This window comes from Cherax quadricarinatus, unplaced genomic scaffold, assembly GCF_038502225.1.
Source record: "Cherax quadricarinatus isolate ZL_2023a unplaced genomic scaffold, ASM3850222v1 Contig2375, whole genome shotgun sequence".
In the NCBI taxonomy this organism is placed as follows: domain Eukaryota; kingdom Metazoa; phylum Arthropoda; class Malacostraca; order Decapoda; family Parastacidae; genus Cherax; species Cherax quadricarinatus.
Window position 1 is genome coordinate 44,233 of NW_027197401.1, and position 12,524 is coordinate 56,756.

At 37.2% G+C, this 12,524-nt stretch overlaps 1 long non-coding RNA gene across 1 annotated transcript in view; it reads left to right on the forward strand.

Moving 5' to 3' along the window:
• Nucleotides 1-11,847, forward strand: part of LOC138851841 (uncharacterized) — a 46,646-nt gene extending 34,799 nt beyond the window's left edge. The window contains exons 2-3 of the long non-coding RNA XR_011391429.1: nucleotides 52-232; nucleotides 11,573-11,847. This is a non-coding gene — a long non-coding RNA (uncharacterized lncRNA). The remainder of the gene's footprint in view (nucleotides 1-51; nucleotides 233-11,572) is intronic.
• The last annotated feature ends 677 nt before the right edge of the window (nucleotides 11,848-12,524 follow it).

The following is a 12,524-nucleotide window of genomic DNA, read 5'->3' on the forward strand; positions in this document are numbered from 1 at the left end:
TGTCATTGTTCTGTGAATTGTTCAATATAATTTTGTCAAATGTATTTTCAGGTACACCAAACTGGGATTTGCAGGAAATCATGAACCCCAGATGATTATACCTTCTGCAGCTGCAATCAAGGAGACAGCCAAGGTGGGGGAACAGTCCCAGCCAAGATTATGTAAAGGTGTTGAAGATTTAGACTTTTTCATTGGAGATGAGGCTATGGATGCTACTGGATATGCTGTTAAGGTGAGAAGTTAAAATTTGGTGTCACCAAATTACCTCACTTAATAAGATTGACTAAATATTAAAAGCTTTTGGCAGAGAAGGACCTAGGAGTCATCTTTGGCTGAAGTGTCACCAGTAGATCATATTAATGAAAGTGTAAATGTTTTTCAGATAAGTTATCCTTAAAAAGCTGGTTACAAACATAAGTTAGACCAAAATAGTAGAGCACCAGTTGTATGATCTCTGCACCTAAAAAGAAAAATATGTACAAGGAAAAAAAAGTAAGAATATAACATGCAAACCATGGTATGGGTGAGGTTAGAGCTCATGGCAAGTTAGTCGTAAAACTCCAGGCAAGTGTATAAGGCACTGGGCCAGCTGTTTACAATCGTGTTATTATGATTTTGTTAGTCAAGATAATGTACAAAATTACTTTCATTGCTGAATAAAAAAAATAAAGCTAAGAAGAAATTCTGAAAGTACATACGGTTGGCCATCATTAATCCGGCAATCAGTTATCCAGTTCCATCAGTAATCTGGCACTAATTTTGGCTAGCATAATTTCAAATTTCATCATTATACTGACTCAGAAATTGTGCAGATGGTTGTAAATCCACAGCAGCAAGCCTTAAACGGTCCAAACGTATATATACGTTCCCTCGCATAGCACCCCAAACGTATATATGTGTTTCATTTGTCATTTATTCAACATTGGCACGATAGGCCTGAGTCACCTAGATATGAGAGAATGGGTGTGCACACTCAGTTTATGCCATATGAAAAAAATTGGGGATGCATGGGTACCACATGCTCTTTTTTCCTATAAAAAAAAAACGATTGTTTTTCTCAAAATATTCTGGGCGCTGCGCAGGTGAGCATATACAGGTCTCCCTCAACATTCACGTTTTCAACTTTCACGGGCTTCACACATTCGCGAATTCCCAACCGCCAAATTCCCAGCCACCAAATTCCCAGCCGCCAAATCATATTTAAGTTTCCCCCCACCTGCGAGTCCCTACTACCCTCCCTCCAACCCCTGCAACTGGCAGCCAGCCCTCCCACCACTCAGTGTGGTGAGTGTTTTGTTTGTTCATTATTTGCTATTAAACTACAGTATAAATAATGTAAACCCATTCATGACTGCATATTGGTATGGCTATTCGAACAGGTATTAGCCGGTGACATCATGTGTTTACTCTTGAACACCGCAAAGAATTAAACATTTCTGCTACAGCTAATAATAACAATAGTAATATTAATAATAATAATAATAATAATAATAATAATAATAATAATAATAATAATAATAAATATGATATAATTGAAGAAGGAAATTGTACAAAAATACGAGGGAGTGGTTGACACATCATCAGTGTGACTTTGTTTATGCTGGAGTGAACATTAGTCTCCCTGCTCTTCCAAACATTTCACAATAATTCATTGTGTTTGGTGCTTGTAGATAGAGTGCGGCTGGAGTGGTAGAGGCAGTGATTGAGGCAATGGTATTTAATAACATACATGTTAATAATAATACATGTTATTAATAATATGTACTATTATTATTTATAACATATATGTTATTAACCCTTTCAGGGTCCGTCCCGTAGATCTACGGCTTTACGTTCAGGGTCCAAACCGTAGATCTACGCCATGAGCTCAGCTCACTCTGATAAACTGTGAGTGGTACATTTGGGCCTAGATATGAGAGAATACATCTATGTGGTATGTGTGCACCACATAAAACAGATCCTGCAGCACACTGTGTATAATGAGAGAAAAAAAATGAAATCATGATTTTTCGATTAAAACAGCAACTTTGCAGTGTTTTTTCATATGTTTTTTATAGTTGTATTTGCGATTTCTTGGTCTCATTTGATAGAATGGAAGACATATTACAGAAATAGAGATGATTTTGATTGGTTTTAGCACTGGAAATGGCTTGAAACTGAGCTCAAAGTAGCAGAGATGTTAAATTTTTGCCGATATTCAAGAGTAAACAAACGACCTCACACGTCTAATACACGTCAGCTGGTGGGTCTAATATACATTCACAAATATGGTGATGATATTTATACAATTATTACAGTATTGCATAACAGTAAATCTTCTATTTTTTATTGTGAATAAAAATTCATTATGTGAATAAAAAATCAAAATGGAATTTATTTGTAAAGCCTCAAAACATAACTAATGAACAGAGGAAATGTTAGTTTAGTGCCAGGAATGCCTACATTGTTCATTCTGGGCCCTATTTTGAAATTGGAATATTTTGAACTTTGTGTTAAATTGGCCAAATTAACAATTTCCGATCACTTTATTTTGTAGTTGAAACAGTTGACTTGGCGATTTCTTGTGCTCAATCGATAGAATAGAAGTAATACTAGTGAAATAGCTAAGAATTTGGTTGATTGGAATAATGTAATTGGCCTAAAATGGGAGTCAAAGTCGGCAAAATCGCCGATTCGTAAATATCGCTGACACATCAAAATTCGCGAGAGCATAATTTCGTCAATTTTCCACCAAATTTCGTACTTTTTGTTTTATTACCTTCACAAAAAGATTCTCTATGATTTCATAAGAAAAAATAACCAATTTTTTTTTTTGAAAATTCTTGGACACTGGTGCGTGACTCCAGATTTGGGCCTTGGACCCTGAAAGGGTTAAATACAAACATGTTAATAATAATACATGTTATTAATAATAACATGTACTATTATTATTTATAACATATATGTTATTAAATACCACTGCCTCAACCGCTGAATTATTGTGAAATGTTTGGAAGAGCAGGGAGACTAATGTTCACTCCAGCATAAACAAAGTCACACTGACGATGTGTCAACCACTCCCTCGTATTTTTGTACAATTTCCTTCTTCAATTATATCGTATTTATTGTTATTATTATCATTATTATTATTATTATTATTATTATTATTATTATTATTATTATTATTATTATTATTATTATTATTATTATTATATTATTACAAGACAGTGATGGAGTGAATGATGGTGAAAGTTTTTCTTTTTCGGGCCACCCTGCCTTGGTGGGAATCGGCCGGTGTGATAATAAAAAAAAAAAAAATATTATTAGCAATAGCAGAAATGTTCGATTCTTTGCTGTATTCAAGAGTAAACACATAATATCACCGTCTAATACCTTTCCTAATAGCCATTCCAATATGCAGTCATGAATGGGTTTACATTATTTATTCTGTAGTTTAATAGCAAATAATGAACAAACAAAACACTCACCACACTGAGTGGTGGGAGGGCTGGCTGCCAGTTGCGGGGGTCAGAGGGAGGGTAGTAGGGACCAGCAGTGGTGGAGGCAGTGGTGGAGTCTGTGGTATTTAATAACATACATGTTATTAACATACATGTTATTAAATAACATACGTTATTAAAGCATAACATGTATATATTTAGTACAATTTACGACGTTTTCATGTATTTTATGATTATTCATGGTTCAGCAAGTTAAGGAAGCAGTATTGTACTATATTTGCCTACACTATATTGGGGCACCAAACATTCACGGTTTTTCAACATTCACGAGGCTCTTGATCCCCTAACCCTTGCGAATGTTGAGGGAGACCTGTATATATGTTTGGACCGTTTAAGGGTTAATTAAGTGTATTCTAACCTAACCACTCTGTAATTCGGCAAACTCACTAATCTGACACACTATAGGTCCCAGTGATGCGGGATTAGTGATGGCCAACCTGTACTAGGGTTGTTCAAAAGCATTGTTATCAATTAATTTTGGTAGTATCGGTATCTGCCTAAAACTGATATCAGTGGGTATCTTCTAATTTTGATGACATCTGTTAGTACCAGTATTGGCTAATTTTGATGCTACAGGTATTGGTACAGGTCTGTCATCACAAATCCGGCAATCAGTTATTCGGTTCCTTCACTTATTCAGCACTAATTTTGGCTAGCATAATTTCAAATTTCCAGGGTCGCCACACCAACCAGCTGGTACTGTTTGGTGGCGCTACTTGCTGCATAAGTCATTCTAATTTCTTTTTCTCCATTTATTGTTTTAACCTGCTTACTTTTAACCCTAGCCATGGTTCCAATGAATAAAAGAAATGCTTTCCGTTGTGTAAAGCATCTACACAGTACATTGTCCATTAAAGATAAGGTGGCTTTGAAGCCACTGTCGGTTGTCATGAGCTCAGTCTCATGAAGCAGGAGAATATGCTTTATTATTACACTAATATCAACACTACAGCTTACTGCATATCACAAATGATCTAATATGACATAATAAACAATATAAATAACAAAAAACATGTTAAATACTCCAGAATGAATAATTGGCATAATTCCGAGCAGTTCGACGGAGATATGAAGAGGATATGGTATACAAATACCATTCTCCTATCCCTGTCTTGGTGGCTTATATTAGAGAAAACAGAGTGTAGCACAGGGCTAACTGTGATATACACTTGTACTGCACTAAAAACCTGAAACAAAAAAGTTATTTTCTCTATATAGATTATCACACATAGCAGCATATGTGTAGAGGACCTAGGATGACCCAAAAAAGTCAGACAATGTGGCTTATTTTTAGTACCTGGCTTGGGTTAGCCATATGTGATTTTTCGTAAATATTCAATTCCCAGCCAGGGTAGAAACATTAGGCATGTTTCTTTACACCTGTTGTCTATGTTTACCCATCAATAAATGGGTACCTGGGTTTTAGTCGACTGGTGTGGGTGTTATCCTGGGACACTGATCTAATTTTCTTGAAATACTCTGCAAAACAAGCAGCTTTCTATATAGTAGTATGTCACTGATGTCAGCTATGGTCTGTATACCTTGTACATGTATGTGTAGTAAATAAAGATATATTTTTTTTTATTATCACACTGGCCGATTCCTACCAAGGCAGGGTGGCCCGAAAAAGAAAAACTTTCACCATCATTCACTCCATCACTGTCTTGCCAGAAGGGTGCTTTACACTACAGTTTTTAAACTGCAACATTAACACCCCTCCTTCAGAGTGCAGGCACTGTACTTCCCATCTCCAGGACTCAAGTCCGGCCTGCCGGTTTCCCTGAACCCCTTCATAAATGTTACTTTGCTCACACTCCAACAGCACGTCAAGTATTAAAAACCATTTGTCTCCATTCACTCCTATCAAACACGCTCACGTATGCCTACTGGAAGTCCAAGCCCCTCGCACACAAAACCTCCTTTACCCCCTCCCTCCAACCTTTCCTAGGCTGACCCCTACCCCGCCTTCCTTCCACTACAGACTGATACACTCTTGAAGTCATTCTGTTTTACTCCATTCTCTCTACATGTCCGAACCACCTCAACAACCCTTCCTCAGCCCTCTGGACAACAGTTTTGGTAATCCCGCATTTCCTCCTAACTTCCAAACTACGAATTCTCTGCATTATATTCACACCACACATTGCCCTCAGACATGACATCTCCACTGCCTCCAGCCTTCTCCTCGCTGCAACATTCATCACCCATGCTTCACACCCATATAAGAGTGTTGGTAAAACTATACTCTCATACATTCCCCTCTTTGTCTCCAAGGACAAAGTTCTTTGTCTCCACAGACTCCTAAGTGCACCACTCACCCTTTTCCCCTCATCAATTCTATGATTCACCTCATCTTTCATAGACCCATCCGCTGACACGTCCACTCCCAAATATCTGAATACATTCACCTCCTCCATACTCTCTCCCTCCAATCTGATATCCAATCTTTCATCACCTAATCTTTTTATTATCCTCATAACCTTACTCTTTCCTGTATTCACCTTTAATTTCCTTCTTTTGCACACCCTGCCAAATTCATCCACCAATCTCTGCAACTTCTCTTCAGAATCTCCCAAGAGCACAGTGTCATCAGCATAGAGCAGCTGTGACAACTCCCACTTTGTGTGTGATTCTTTATCTTTTAACTTCACGCCTCTTGCCAAGACCCTCGCATTTACTTCTCTTACAACCCCATCTATAAATATATTAAAACAACCATTAGACACATCCTTGTCTAAGGCCTGCTTTTACTGGGAAATAATTTCCCTCTTTCCTACATACTCTAACTTGAGCCTCACTATCCTCGTAAAAACTCTTCACTGCTTTCAGTAACCTACCTCCTACACCATACACCTGCAACATCTGCCACATTGCCCCCCTATCCACCCTGTCATACGCCTTTTCCAAATCCATAAATGCCACAAAGACCTCTTTAGCCTTATGTAAATACTGTTCACTTATATGTTTCACTGTAAACACCTGGTCCACACACCCCCTACCTTTCCTAAAGCCTCCTTGTTCATCTGCTATCCTGTTCTCTGTCTTACTCTTCTTTCAATAATAACTCTACCATACACTTTGCCAGGTATACTCAACAGACTTATCCCCCTATAATTTTTGCACTCTTTTATCCCCTTTGCCTTTATACAAAGGAACTATGCATGCTCTCTGCCAATCCCTAGGTACCTTACCCTCTTCCATACATTTATTAAATAATTGCACCAACCACTCCAAAACTATATCCCCACCTGCTTTTAACATTTCTATCTTTATCCCATCAATCCCGGCTGCCTTACCCCCTTTCATTTTACCTACTGCCTCACGAACTTCCCCCACACTCACAACTGGCTCTTCCTCACTCCTACAAGATGTTATTCCTCCTTGCCCTATAAATGAAATCACAGCTTCCCTATCTTCATCAACATTTAACAATTCCTCAAAATATTCCCTCCATCTTCCCAATACCTCTAACTCTCCATTTAATAACTCTCCTCTCCTATTTTTAACTGACAAATCCATTTGTTCTCTAGGCTTTCTTAACTTGTTAATGTCACTCCAAAACTTTTTCTTATTTTCAACAAAATTTGTTGATAACATCTCACCCACTCTCTCATTTGCTCTCTTTTTACATTGCTTCACCACTCTCTTAACCTCTCTCTTTTTCTCCATATACTCTTCCCTCCTTGCATCACTTCTACTTTGTAAAAACTTCTCACATGCTAACTTTTTCTCCCTTACTACTCTCTTCACATCATCATTCCACCAATCGCTCCTCTTCCCTCCTGCACCCACTTTCCTGTAACCACAAACTTCTGCTGAACACTCTAACACTACATTTTTAAACCTACCCCATACCTCTTCGACCCCATTGCCTATGCTCTCATTAGCCCATCTATCCTCCAATAGCTGTTTATATCTTACCCTAACTGCCTCCTCTTTTAGTTTATAAACCTTCACCTCTCTCTTCCCTGATGCTTCTATTCTCCTTGTATCCCATCTACCTTTTACTCTCAGTGTAGCTACAACTAGAAAGTGATCTGATATATCTGTGGCCCCTCTATAAACATGTACATCCTGAAGTCTACTCAACAGTCTTTTATCTACCAATACATAATCCAACAAACTACTGTCATTTTGCCCTACATCATATCTTGTATACTTATTTATCCTCTTTTTCTTAAAATATGTATTACCTATAACTAAACCCCTTTCTATACAAAGTTATTATTATTATTATACAAAGTTATTATTATTATTATACAAAGATATTATTATTATTATTATTATTATTGTTATTTTCTTGATTGTTTGTTGGGTTATCTTATTGAAACTTGGGCAATGTATGATGGAAAGATACTTCTTAACGTACACCAAAAATGAAAGAAATCAGACCATAAATAGCGGAGTTCACTTCTCAGCCATTAGTGGCCGCTTAGCAGTATATTTTTGTATGGATTATATGGTTATATTCTCATTTTTTCGGTCTCATTTGATAGAATGAAAGATATATTACAGGAATAGATATGATTTTGATTGCTTTCATGATGAAAAGTACCTTGAAATTGTGCTCACAGTAGCGAAAATGTTCTAGTCTTTAGCGAAGCTCAAGAGTAAACAAATGACGTCACCGTCCAATACCTGTCCACCTGCCAGTCCAAATTCCAGTACGGAGTCAAGAATGGGTTGACATTATTTATACAATTATTACAATAATGCAGTAGTCTGCATAACAGTAAATCTTCTATATTTTTTTGTGAATAAAAATTCCAAATGGTAAGCAAGAGTAATATAAGAGGGGCCTGGAGCTGTGACTAATGAACAGAGAAAATGTTATTTTAGTGCCAGAAATGTCTGCATTGTTTATTCTGGATCCTATTTTGAAATTGACATCTGTTGAAATTTGGGTGAAATTGGCCAAATTGCCAATTTCTGACCACTATATTGGGTAGTTGAAATAAGTGAATGGGCAGTTTCTTGTACTCAGTTGACAGACAAGAAGTAAATAAGTTTATTTAGGTATACACAAATACAGTTACATAGATTATCATACATAGCAGTGTATGTATAGAGAACCTGGGATAACCCAGAAAAGTCAGACAAAGTGACTTATTTCCAGTACCTGGCTTGGGCTTGCCATATATGATTTTTGGTTAAATATTTTTTTTTTCTCAGTTGTTTGTTGGGCTGTCTTATTGAAGCTTGGGCAAAGTATGATGGAAAGATGCTTCTTAGCATACAAAAGACAGACGATAAATAAGGGAATTCATTTCTCAGCCATTAGCCGCCTCTTTGCAGTATACAACCATAAGGTTGTATTCTCGTTTTTTGGTCTCATTTGAAAGAATGGAAGATTTTTTTTTTTTTTTTTTAACAAGTCGGCCATCTCCCACTGAGGCAGGGTGACCCAAAAAGAAAGAAAATCCCCAAAAAGAAAATATTTTCATCATTCAACACTTTCACCTCACTCACACATAATCACTGTTTTTGCAGAGGTGCCCAGAATACAACAGTTTAGAAGTATATACGTATAAAAATACACAACATATCCCTCCATACTGCTAATATCACGAACCTCTCCTTTAGAGTGCAGGCATTGTACTTCCCATTTCCAGGACTCAAGTCCGGCTATATAAAACTAACCGGTTTCCCTGAGTCCCTTCACTAAATATTACCCTGCTCACACTCCAACAGACCGTCAGGTCCCAAATACCATTCGTCTCCATTCATTCCTATCAAACACGCTCGTGCACTCCTGCTGGAAGCCCAAGCCCCTCGCCCACAAAACCTCCCTTACCCCTTCCTTCCAACCTTTTCGAGGACGACCCCTACCCCGCCTTCCTTCTCCTACAGATTTAAATGCTCTCCATGTCATTCTACTTTGATCCATTCTCTCTAAATGACCAAACCACCTCAATAACCCCTCTTCAGCCCTCTGACTAATACTTTTATTAACTCCACACCTTCTCCTAATTTCCACACTCCGAATTTTCTGCATAATATTTACACAACGCTTGCCCTTAAACAGGACATCTCCACTGCCTCCAACTGCCTCCTCACTGCTGCATTCACAACCCAAGCTTCACACCCATATAAGAGTGTTGGTACTACTATACTTTCATACATTCCCTTCTTTGCCTCCATAGATAACATTTTTTGACTCCACATATACCTAAATGCACCACTCACCTTTTTTCCCTCATCAATTCTATGATTAACCTCATCCTTCATAAATCCATCTGCCGACACATCAACTCCCAAGTATCTGAAAACATTCACTTCTTCCATACTCCTCCTCCCCAATTTGATATCCAATTTTTCTTCATCTAAATCATTTGATACCCTCATCACCTTACTCTTTTCTATGTTCACTTTCAACTTTCTACCTTTGCACATGCTCCCAAACTCGTCCACTAACCTTTGCAATTTTTCTTTAGAATCTCCCATAAGCACAGTGTCATCAGCAAAAAGTAACTGTGTCAATTCCCATTTTGTATTTGATTCCCCATAATTTAATCCCACCCCTCTCCCGAACACCCTAGCATTTACTTCTTTTACAACCCCATCTATAAATATGTTAAACAACCATGGTTACATTACACATCCCTGTCTAAGACATATTGGAAGATATATTACAGAAATAGACATGATTTTGAGTGCTTTCATGACGAAAAATACCTTGAAATTGAGCTCAAAGTAGCGGAAATGTTCGATTTTTGCCCATGTTCAATGAACTTTGTGTAAGTTAAGTTGGTTAATTTTATTAAGTGTATTCTAACCTAACCACTCTGTAATCTGGCAAACTCAGTAATTCGGCACACTACAGGTCCCAATGATGCCAGATATGTGATGGAGGACCTGTATTGGCCTAAAATTGTGTATTGGTTTTGGCAAAAAATTTGGTATTGTCCCATAGTTATCACATAATATATGTGATAATGAGAATATTAGCATGAATGCTAATGTAATTTTGATCAATATCATTGGTCAGTATCATTGATCAATATCATTTATCAATATCATTGCATCTAAGAAAACAGCGATAAAATCCCTTAGGAAAATTTTTTGAAGAAACTGAAAGCGCCAAAATGTTGCCTGAATTATGCACTATTTTTCTGTAAGTTTTTTTTTATATTTTTTTATACATTATCACATTTTTAAATGCTGCCCCTTATTGCAGTCTTAGGCAGAGTAATATAGTGCCTTTATATCATTTGGGACATTAATGGAAGTTATTATGTTTTACTTCATTGGGTTATCCTAGGTTAATGCTATAAAATGTACATTTTCTGCCTATAACATGTGCTCTCAGATCCATTGTAAATTAATCATATTCCTGGGCATTTGGTAACGCACTTGATACCTATTTTCCTTCAATTATTGGCGTGTAAAACAAATGTCTTTGTTACATGTCAAGCCTTTGTTTTTAAGGGATCTGACCATTGTTCTCATAACATAATAATTTTTGGGTGCTCTGGTTTTGATGGTTTTTATTTATATAATATAGTTTTGGGCTTTTGTTTTACATGATGGTAGGATTGCTGGTGTCTTTTTACTGTCTCAAAAACATGCAAGATTTCATGTACATCTAGCTACTTATACTTAGGTCACACTACACATGCATGTACAAGCATATGTATACACCCCTCTGGGTTTTCTTTGATTTCCTTACTAGTTCTTGTTCTTGTTTATTTCCTCTTATCTCCATGGGGAAGTGGAACAGAATTCTTCCTCTCTAAGCCATGTATATCGTAAGAGGTGACTAAAATGCCAGGAGCAAGGGACTAGTAACTTTTTCTTCTCTATACATTACTAAAGCTTAAGAGAAACTTCTCTTTTTCTTGTTGGGTCATCCTGCTTTGGTGGGATACCGTCAGTTTGTTGAAAGAAGCAGTAGTAGTAGTTTTGGGCTCTGGTAAGTGGTGAAAAATCCTTCCTCTGTAAGCCATACTTATCGTAAGAGACTGCTAAAATGTTAGGAGCAAGGGGCTAATAACTCCTGTACAAATTACCAAATGAAAAAATGTACAAATTACCAAATTAAAAAACAAAAAACTTTTGTTTCTTCTTTTCAGGGTCTCCGTGCCTTTGTGGGAGATGGTTAGTGTATTAAAAAAAGTAGTTTTTGCTTGCAAGTGTTGTTGCATTAACTTGTCATATTTACTGAATGAAATTTTGTTAAAGAGCTTTGTAATTCGAGCAACTTCCATCTGTTAACCCTTGTTGTTGTTTAGAATTTCTTGAATGAGATGCAGGAAACAATCTATAGTCAGTTTCTTCCCAACTTGTGAAAGGTATAGATTGAGTGAAGTTAGTATTTTCTAATATACAGTGGACCCTCGCCTAACGATATTAATACATTCCTGAGAGCTCATCGTTAGCCGAAATTATCGTTAGCCTAGTTAATTTTCCCCATGAGAAATATTAGAAATCCAATTAATCCGTTCCAGACAGCCAAAAGTATGATTTTTTTTTTTTTCATGAAATACACATTTCCCTACAAAGAAAACAATAAGACATGCACAATAACTACATAAATAAATGTTAAAATGACACTTACCTTTATTGAAGAGTACTGATGAGTGATGAGACACTGTTTTTCTTGAACACTGGGATTTTCAGAGTGATACACCAGTAAAGACTTCACTTTGCAATCCCCACTAGCATTACAACAAAACATGAGAGTTAGCCTGTCTTTCATAGGCTTGTGTCCTGGGAGTGCCTTTTCCTCCTGAGTAATGTAGGTCCTGTTCGGCATTTTGTTCCAGAACAGGCCTGTTTCGTCACAATTGAACACTTGTTGGGGGATGAATTTTTCAGCTTCGCCATGCCTTATTGCACTGTGTATGCCACTACAATTCTTAAATCTCTCAAACCAACCTTTGCTGGCCTTAAATTCACCAATATGAGCACTAGTTCCAGGCATTTTTTCCTGTTCACCTGGGTGTTAGTTTACTGTTGTGGGTCGCATCCTGGGGGACAAGATTAAGGACCCCAATGGAAATAAGTTAGACAGTCATCGATGAT